Source organism: Ruditapes philippinarum, unplaced genomic scaffold, assembly GCF_026571515.1.
Source record: "Ruditapes philippinarum isolate M1 unplaced genomic scaffold, ASM2657151v2 ctg15082_1_1_1_1, whole genome shotgun sequence".
NCBI classification, from domain to species: domain Eukaryota; kingdom Metazoa; phylum Mollusca; class Bivalvia; order Venerida; family Veneridae; genus Ruditapes; species Ruditapes philippinarum.
This window is the reverse complement of record NW_026866664.1, coordinates 1-10,955: the sequence shown is the minus strand read 5'-3', so window position 1 is coordinate 10,955 and position 10,955 is coordinate 1.

The following is a 10,955-nucleotide window of genomic DNA, read 5'->3' as shown; positions in this document are numbered from 1 at the left end:
AGACTGTTTTTGATATCAATTAAGACTAAATTGTCGGGTCCTTTTATGTAATATTATTTTTGCTCTAACTTTTCTTAAGACAAGGAACACTTTTGTTACAGTTATTTAGCTTACTTTTTATATGTATGTATGTGCATTCTTTGGTTTACTTTTATTAACCTATAGACGTTGTCAGATTTCCGCTTGGAGTGGATTCTTTTCATAAATACTGTCTCGTTTATTTTATAAACACGGTCTTGTTTACAAAAGGACATGTTGAGGCGGAGAGTGAATATAAGTATACCATTAACTAGTTAAACAAAGTTGTTTTTATACTCCCAAATTAAGTTGATTCCCTTCTATGTTCTACAGATGTTTATCTTGTTAATTGCTTCGTCCTAATTCAGCTGAAACGTTTTTATGTCCCTTCTTGTTTTGTCGTTTACGGTAAGTAGTATCCCTTCCCCCATATTTGTCCACCCCCTTCCCCGACGTTCTGGTCCCTTCACCTCCATTTTATCCTTTTTGTTAGCCTTTTAATAAGTTGTTGTGTTTTTTTTCTTTCAATATTCTTTTAGGTTTCTTTTTAATTTGAAATATATATAATTACATAACATTCGTGCTTTGCCTCTATTCCCTCTCCTTGTTTTGATTTGTGCCCTACAAGGCTCCTTATCAGTAGTCCTGTATAGCTGGGTTGTGTTTTAAGTAATAGTTATGACTAATTATGTTGTTTGGATATTTAAAGTTTCCAAGCGCCGATGTACATTAAAGGAGTGCGGTTAACAAGTATGCAATGTCAACTAGCACCTCCATTGTCCGAGCACGTGTAATAAATCATGATATAATATACATATCCGTATATAACATCATCATTTATTATAATTGAATATTATTTTCCTTTGTTTATGGTTCAGTTTGAATGATTTTTTATTAATTAATTGAACAAGATTTATTAAAATATTTATTTTAACTTTTACAAGCCGATATCGGTATGGTAACATATATTTCGGTTCGTGACAAATCATAGAAGTGATCTTGATATTTAGATATTTGTTTCTAATTTCATAATTACAAATTATATTATTTCGAACTGATTTTTTGCATAAAGTCAAGCTAAAACTATTTTGATAGATTATAATGAAAAAATATAATAAAACGCTTAATTGTAATTTTAAAAGCCGATTAATGATGTTATATTTTCGATCCTTGAAGATCGTTCAGCACGACATTATTGTTGTGCTTGTGTTATTTTTAGTTTCAACTTTTCGGCATTTCCTAGTTGGGTAGTTCAAATATTCCTCCTTGAATAATGTTGAATCACCCTTAGGATATGTTGCCTGCTTTTTAAATTTGTCTTTTGACGTCTTATCTGAGATACGCAGGCTTCATAACCTCTGATCCCTTTCCTTTGGGGACGATACGCCGCTTTTCATGGAATGGCACGGAATTGTCACATTGTAAGTAACATGATAACCGCCATATGAACACATCTGCGGATGTTTCAAAATTAAAAATTTTACTATTTCATGTTTAAATGTTGAATTCTGCTTAAGCCGGTGCTAGGGGGCGTAGACGTGAACTTGCACTTTCCAGTACCGTCCATGAACAGGCTCAGTCAAACCGAGCCTGCAAAGTTTTCAATTTTGTCGTGTTGGGCTTTCTTTGGGGATTCTGTATTTATCTACTTTTCGGTATGGTTTAAACATATATTTCGGTTCGTGACAAATCAGGAAAGTAATCTTGATATTTAGTTATTTGTTTCAAATTTCATAATTATTAATTATTTCGAACCAATTTTTTGCATGATAGTCAAACTTAACCTATTGTAATAGAATATAGTGGGCATAAATATAATAAAACGCTTAATTGTGGATTACTTAGTATATTTCGGTAATGAAAAGTTGATTTTGGTAACTTTACCGAAATCAAGTTGATTTCGGTAACGTACCGGTATTTTAAGTAATAAAACAGTTGTGCTGCATATTAACTAAAATTCACAAATATTTTGGAAGAACCAGTATGTAGGCTTGCAGCTTCAGTTTTGCTATATGTTTCTTGTATAACACACTTACTGTTGCGGATTGAATACCGTTTAAGCCGTTGATAAGGAGGTGATGGATTGTTGCAATTTTTCAAAATCCCTTATAATCAGACTCAACCGATTCTGCAATTCACTTTTGATGTTTGTTTTCGGTGCTTTTGGAAAATCTGCCCTTTCCAGATTTTCTGCTACACAACAGAAGGTGACAATCACCGAGTGACAGTTGTAAAACTGTGTCCCTTACAACGATTCAGTAGTGTCACTCATGAACAGACTAAATGCAAATTTCAAGTTATTTTGTTTTGATGTTTTTAAAGAAACCCAAGTTTTTTTAACCAGCAGTAGGACCTTTCAGACGTAGGATAACCAAATAAAACACTTTCCTTTTTACGTAACTGTAATAACCTTATAGCAGTACATATATGTGGTAAAAATTCTGGATCATTGATGTTATATTTAGGTATTGTATGCCTGATGCAGTATATCCTTTCTAAAGAGTATTCATTTTCAGTTAAGAGTATCCATTATCATTTTGTCAGATTATTATTTTCTTTCTAAACTTTAAACTAAAATTTATAATTAACATTATTGAAGTTGTTTTTATATTTTCACTGTGAAATGTGTGAAATTGGATAGCGTGACAAAATACAATGGTAATCATTTAATATCAGCATTTTAAAGTTTCTTTATATTTTGTTAAGAATTTTTCTAGATAATTTTTAATAAAGATAATTTGATGACTGGATTACATTTAACAAAATTTGACGGGTTTTCTTATCCCCTCCCACTTCTTATTTGATGTAAAATGAAAGAAACCTGTCTCAGTAAACCAAAAACAATCTTTTCCTTTACATTTAATTGATTTATTTTAAGTTGTTCAAAAACTATAGTTCTTTTAAATCACTTTTCAAGTAGGGAAAATATGAAGTTAGTGAAACTTTTCTACAGATAATGTTGCTGTTGTTGTTGTTGTTATTGTTGTTGTCGTCCTATAAAACTGATACAAAAGTTGAATTATGGTTCAACCTTTTTGTCAAAATATTCATTTGGATACAGTTATTGTTACAATTTCTCTCCGAGATTAAGGTTACTTAAGGTCCATAACAACCACGTAACATTATAAATGATAAATTAACATCTTTAATTCAAAAACATTTGCAAGAGAAAATGTTACGTTTATTGCTTGTAATTCACAGAATGCTTTCTTTACCAATTGTATCATTAAACAATATACAACGTGGACCTGCGACGAAATTTGTAGAGCACTTTCGTTTTAATTAAACAACAACTAAGTCACGTTTAGTATTGTCAAACAGGTTAAAGGCATTACAATTGGAACAAAATGTGCACCCCTGCTAGCCGATTTATTCCTTTACTGCTATGAGAAGGATTTAATGTTAAGTCTTTCTTCTACATCACATCAGGAAATTATATATGCATTTAATAATACATCCCACTACCTACATGATATCCTTAACATGAATGATCCTTATTTTCGATCAAATTGTTACTAAATCATATCCCAATGAACTACAATTAAATAAGACTAACTCTTCAGACGTTATAGCATCTTTTTTAGATATAAATATTTCAGTCATTTACAATACTATAGTTACTAAAATCTACGATAAAATATATGATTTTATTATTGATACCTATCCATATATAGATGAAGCTCAATCATATGGGGTATATACTTCTCAATTAATTAGATTTGCTAGGGTGTGCAGTCGTGTTGATGATTTTTATTAACGCAATTTATTTATTTCTAACAAGCTTCTTGTTTGTTTGTTTGTTTGTTTGTCTATTTCATTTTACGCCTTTCTCACCAGTATTTCAGTCAAATAGGCGGGTGGTTTCCTAACCATCGTTTCTGGAGAGTTACACCAGAACTAGACTACGTTCATCCGCGCTAAACTACCAAAGCATCTCCCGGGGATCGAACCCACGCCAGAGAGGTAACTGGATTAGAAGTCATCGACTCTAACCACTCGACAACGCAAGCGGTAAACAAGGCTATCGCTATCATAAACTTCGTGAATATTTTAATAAGTATAACCATCGTTATTCAGATTTAGTTTTGAAATTTAAATGTAACTTAAGGTATAACCACCCTAATGGGCACAATAAGGAACCAAAAGATTGACATCATAGGTCAGATATATACCTTAAAGTACACCTGTATGCTAAATTTAAAAAAAACGTTTACCGTACTGAAATCAAGTTATGGCCGCTTTTCTGAACTCGAGCTAGGATGTTATGAAGGGCCCTTTTTTAGAAATGAGGAACCTTTAAATAATCTGCAATAACATTCTTATGAAAAAAATGTTTTCCCAATAATTTTTGGTAAGAAACAAATAGTACCATTCAGCTAACAATCCACATAAGCAAAATTATGGTTTCTACTTACAATTTATGAAATCTGTATAAAAATGTTATCCTATCCCACCCATTTTTACCACGTGTCGGACCATTTGTCTACTCAGGGAGCTTAATTTAAAAAATCCTTAAAATTTACCCAAATGAGTGCCTGTTTTCAAAGTTTCCCTAAATTTTTAAAAAGTATATCTGTTGATCTTGTAAAAATATGACATACTTTGACATCGCATCTGCGATGACATAAAGTGAGTGTGTGTGTGTGCGTGCGTCTGTGCGCGCGCGTGCGTGCGTGTGTGTGTGTTATATAGTTTATAATTATAGTGAACTTAAAAACTTTTCTTGTGTAAAACCACTTGTCTAGTTTCAACTAAACTTGGCAGGACTGTTGCTAGGGTGAAGGGCCTCCAAAGTGGTTCAAAAAATTTGATTCCATGCAGAAAACTGGTTGCCATTTCAACCAAAAGGAATAATAAGAAAGAAGTTAACAAATTTTCTTGTAAAGACCTACACGGCCTAGAGCTTTGATATTTTGCATAAGACATTGTCTTGTAGACCTCTACCAAGATTGTTCAAATTATAGCCCTGGGGTCAAAATTGGCCCCGCCCTGGGGTCATTGATTTTTACTATGTACATATAAATACTTCTTATCTGAAGGTAAAATACTTAGAACTTTGATACTTGGTATATGATATTATCTATAGGTATTCTACCAAAGTTGTTCAAAGTTTGCCTCTAGTGTCAAAATTGGCTCCGCCCGAATGGGGGATGGGGGTCATAGATTTTCCATATATTTATAAAGTAAAATCTTTAAAAATCTTCTTGTCTGAATTGACAAAGCCTAGAGGTAAGATATTTGGCATGAAACATTGTATTGTAGTCCTCTAGCAAGATATTGTTCACATAATATATCAAGGTCTAGGTCACTCATGCCCACAAAGTGCTTTTTACCCCCTTTTGTCCATACAGCCTTTATTCATTGACATATGTGGGTCATACTTGGTTGAAAGATAACTTGCATTTTTTTCCCTTTTAAATAAAGTTAGGGAACAGTAGGTCAAGTACAAGCGTGCCAATGAAAAACACGTTGGCTGATACAGCCTTATTTTATTGACTTATGTTTATCATATTTGGCAGTTGTCTTCTTCCTTTGGATTTAGTTAAGGACAAATTTGGTCAAGGTTGCATGTGCTACAAAAAATAAATGCTGAACACTTTTACAGGTGTAACAATTTTCTATTGACAATTTCAATTATATCTTATAAGAACAAAAATAAAGAAGTATTATTCTATAAGATGGAGGTAGGAATCAGTTAGGTCAAGGTCACCAGTGCTGAAAATTATTTTTTACGCTTGCCGATAAGCTTTCATTTATTGACATATCTCTCTCGTCTTTGGTAGGAAGATAATTTACATGGTATTCTTTATTTGGTTTGAGTTAAGGGTATGTGATTTAAACATATTTTCTTAACAAAAATAAGACATATACATACATGTAGACAGTTACAATACAATAACATGACATATTTGGCAAAAGGGTTGACCCACAAGTTCTCTCAACATAAGGAACGGGTCTTCCCTGATGCAATATATTACAATAACATATTTTACAAGAATTATTATCAGTTACATAGAAGTAACAAAACTCACACATATATATATAATTATATACTTGGCTGCTTTAAAAAATGATTTTAGGTCAGAAAGAACTAAAAATGATTGGGTGTACATGTTCTTTAGCTCAAATGAAGCTTTAACGATGTATTAGTGGTATGTGGGTCAAATTCAGAAATAAATATCTTAACATTTGCTTGTACAGCATTTATAAGTTGATCATATTTTTTAAATGTAGAATATAGTCACAAGATTAAGGTCTCATGTGCTTACAACAGGTGTTTTACAGTTTTTTCTTATACCCCCTCAATTTGTTTTCTTCTTTTTCGATTAATGTATCATATTTATTTAGAACATACCTGAGCTGAATCTTTAGTTTTGGGTAGAGCTTTTGGTCATTGGGTTCAATGTCTAGGACTGCATTTGTATACATATTTGATAATTTTTTTCAGGTGATTATTTCAACTTCATCAATGGCATACCAGCTTATATATATCAAAATACCTGTCAAATTATATCGCTGTGTTTTTTCTGTCCATAACTGAGTAATTTGGTTGACCTGTTTGAAAAAATATGGCCATGACGGAAGGATAAATGACATTTTCCGGCCAAGAAATATGATGTACGAGAGGTTTTCAATTTATTATAGAAAAATGTTTTAAAACCTGACTTATTATCAACTCGCGTGTGTTTAATTGCAACAAATGATCAATCTGGGACCCATGACAAAAGTAAATCTTTCTGCACCTTTTGAGCCAAATTTCTAAAGTCTGCTTTATGCATGACTGCTCAAGATTGCTCGATTTGTCTTTGAGAACTTTTATAAGACTGGACATGGTATAAATCTTTGATTTCTGTAGCCTACGTTTCAGTAAACCCCATCTACCAAAGTCCATTTGAGCTGCATCTGGGCTTCTTTTGCATTCATTCTGCACATCTAATACAATTTACTATGCGTTTGTTGTAAAGTTAATTGTCATTTTAGCGGTATGACTGAAATCCGAGTCTTAAGGGAATACCATATCATTCTCTTGTATTGGAAAAGAAAAAGTCGCAAAAATCCTTTTCAAGAATGTCTTTGGAACTTTGTTTATGTAATAGTTTTTCCCCTTAATATCAGAGAAGCCTTGCCGTTTCCGATAAAACGATAAACCTAGGTGCAAACTACAGTTTTGTTTAGGTCTGTCTCATAAGTTCGGTCGTAGCAAACACGACGTCGACTGTAACTACCGGCCATATAAAAAAGAGAAAATTAAAAATCCTAAAGAAAGCCCAACACGGCAAATTGAAAATGTTGCAGACTCGGTTTAATTGAGCCTTTTCATGGACGGTACTGTCAAGTGCAAACTAGCAGAATTCAACATTTAACATGAACTGGTACACATTTGAATTTTGAAACATCCGTGTTCATATGGCAGTCATCATGGAACCTTCAATGTGACATGTAAGTGCCATTCCATGAAAAGCGGCATATGATCCCAAAGTAAAAAATGATTGTGCCCTAAACGAGAAAACAATGCGTAGAACTAAATAAAATGAAATTTTGAAAGAGGGTCAGAGGTTATGAAGCCTGCATATCACAGATAAGACGTCAAAAGACAATTTTAAAAAGCAGGCCACATATCCTTAGGGTGATTCAACAGTATTCAATTGAGTATACTTAAACCACCAAACAAGAAAATAGCCGAGTAGAAAGAACTTAATGTCCACAAACACAACAATAATGTCTTGCTGAACGCTCTTTTAAGATCGGAAATATAACAACTCTGATTGAATTAACGGGGCGACTTTTTACAGCATCCACACTGCCCAAACAACGCGGATGTTGCAATAAAAATAGACTGAGATAATAAAAATCCCTTAAGAAAGCCCAACACGGCAAAATTGAAAATGGTACAGGCTCGGTATTATTGAGTCTGTTCGTGGACGGTATTGTCAAGTGCAAAGTACCGCCCACGCCCTCTAGCTCCGACTTAAGCAGAATTCAACATGAACTGGTGAAAGATATCATCATCTGTTGTGACAACATTTTTCCATTTTACACAGTTAAGATTTAGATATAGGCGTCGTGATCAAGCATGTCATTTCAAAATCTGGGCCTCGCTATGCCTATTAACACGGCATTTTTTCCTGAGATTTTGCTTCTAGACCTTTTGATATTACTCTGTTGACAGTGTTGAGAGACTCCCCAAGCTTTGCTGGGAGTTTTCTTTGTATGGGATTATTCACTAACGTAATTTTATACTGATTTAACGCATGACATCAGCAAGAACCACTTTTACCTATTCTTCGTATGTTATTTCTAATTGCACCTTAAACACGTTGAATGAATTGCACTGTAGCAGCAGACACATAAGGTCCCAGCTGTTTACTTGTTTCACAATGTTTAGTTTTGATTCAATAGTCCTTAAATATTGATTACAACAAAACAAAAACCGATATCTTATTTAAGACTACTGACCGAGTTACACGCGGTTTTACACAGGTTATCAGTAGAGGGATGTGTCACTAAGACCAAATAGAGAAAGTTGAAATTAAAGCCGCAATTAAGTAGCTAGGGAAGTGGTTAAAAGCTTTGGTTCAGTTCAGGCACTTCTGACTGATGTCGTTGGCATGTCAAAGGTTTCCGCTAGATTGGTCACTGGACAGTTGACTGACGACCAGAAACAGACCAGACTTGACATTTCAAGACTTCTTTTGTCTCGCGACGAGGATGAACATGATTTTATCTACCGGATCTGGATAAAATATGAGTCCATCACTTCGATCCAGAATAAAACAAAAGAGAGTATGGAGTGAAGGCACCCTGGCTCATCCCCTCCAAAGAAATTCAAGAGGGTGCCATCAGCAGGGAAGATGATAGCTCCAATTTTTTCCTACATTCGTAACAGAAGAAGAAGCATTATGAGACATTACGTTTCTACCATTTTTGGATATGCTTGTTATAGTTATGAAAGTCAAAGTTTATGGGGGAAAATATAGGTCAGCTTGTTCGGCTGTTGGTCGGCTTCTTAACTTCGTGGTTTCCTGACGATAGCTAGAGTTTTTTAAAGAGATATTGTTATCAAGTTTTGTATATAGCAACTTTATGTAAAACCCGGTTGGTATTGCTATTTACTCCTTGGGTCATAATAAAGGTCACTGCAATTTGAAATAGAAGAATTGTTTCTTGACAATAACTAGAGTTCCGAATGAGACATTGTAATCAAACTTGATATATGGTAAGTTTATGTAAAGACCCCAATTTAGTTTGCTTTTAGAACAAATAGAGTGAAATAAGAATCCCTAAAGAAAGCCCAACGCGGCAAAATTGAAAATGTTGCAGACTCGGTTTGATTGAGCCTGTTCATAGACGGTACTAGTTTTAACGGTTTTTTCACTATAAGTTCTTTATTTCTGAAGATATTTCTTCAAACTTTAAATATGAGTTTCAACCACATCATAATTATGTGACAAGGTTTTCAACTCTGGCATAAAATTTCTCAGAATTTCCTCCCTTGAACTTAGAATTTTCATGAAAAAATATTGTTTTTTTTATAACTTCTTTTTTTCTGAATGTATCTACTTCAAACTTCATATCTATGTTTCTTATTATCACTCAACATTTGTGAAAAAGTTCAATACTCTAGCAAGACTATTTTCAGAATTATGCCCCTTTTGAACTTACACTTTTTTCGAGAAATTGGTAATTTTTCAATCATTATAGGATTTTCTTCAAACTCCCACATCATAATAATATGACAAGATTTATATAAATTTAGCATCCATATTTCCGGAATTATCTCCTCTTTAAACTTTGAATTTTTCTCATTCATTCTTTTCAATTTCTTTTACTTCAAATTAAAAAAAACATTCATTATCAACACCTTCATTACTAATTGTTCTTTGTTACACTCACATCATGTATGACGTCTTAGGATATGTTGCCTGCTTTTTAAATTTGTCTTTTGACGTCTTATCTGTGATATGCAGGCTTCATAACCTCTGATCCCCTTTCAAAATTCCATTTTATTTAGTTCCGCCCATTGTTTTCTCGTTTAGGGCACACGCTTTTTATTACTTGGGGACCATACGCCGCTTTTCATGGAATGGCACGGAAGTGTCACATTAAAGGTTCCATGATCACTGCCGTATGAACATATCTGCGAATGTTTCTAAATTCATAATTTTACTATTTCATGTTTAAATGTTGAATTCTGCTTAAGCCGGTGCTAGGGGGCGTGGACGGTAACTTGCACTTTCCAGTACCGTCCATGAGCAGACTCAATCAAACGGAGCCTGCAACATTTTCAATTTTACCGTGTTGGGCTTTCTTTAGGGATTCTGTATTTATCTATTTATTGCATCTTTATTTCAAGAATTATCTCCTTTTTAAGAATTTTGATTTTAAAAATGTTATATTTTGATAACCGGGATGCTTAAAGTGCTTAAAGAAATAACTTTAGAGTGTCATTCAGTCCGTCTGTCTGTACATAAAAAACTGTTTCCTGTGATCACTTTTAAAGAACTTTTTCAACAAATTAGAAACATAAGTGAATGGCCCTTCAGAATGTTGCTGGGGTTCAAACCGGTAGGGGACTTATGGATTGCTTGCAATACTATGATAATTGCTTGTTCAAAATAATTTTAAAATTTATAAAGGTTCTGTAATTGACATTACGTCTGTCAAACTGATAGAGGTCATGCAGATAAGCCAATCAGCGATCGTTATCAGTTCCACGCTAAGATGCATGCGAAGTCAACCATTTTCCTTAGACAAGCTACTTGTATAAGACAATGGTGCAGAAGTAATTTAGATTGAAATTATTTTAATTTTCTGTCAATTTAAAGCTTTTTTATCGATATAATAATAAAGTTTACCAAATATACTGACATACAGACAGATCGAGTATATTTATTATACAAAAGTCAATAATGTTCTACATGTGGCAATAAGACCCC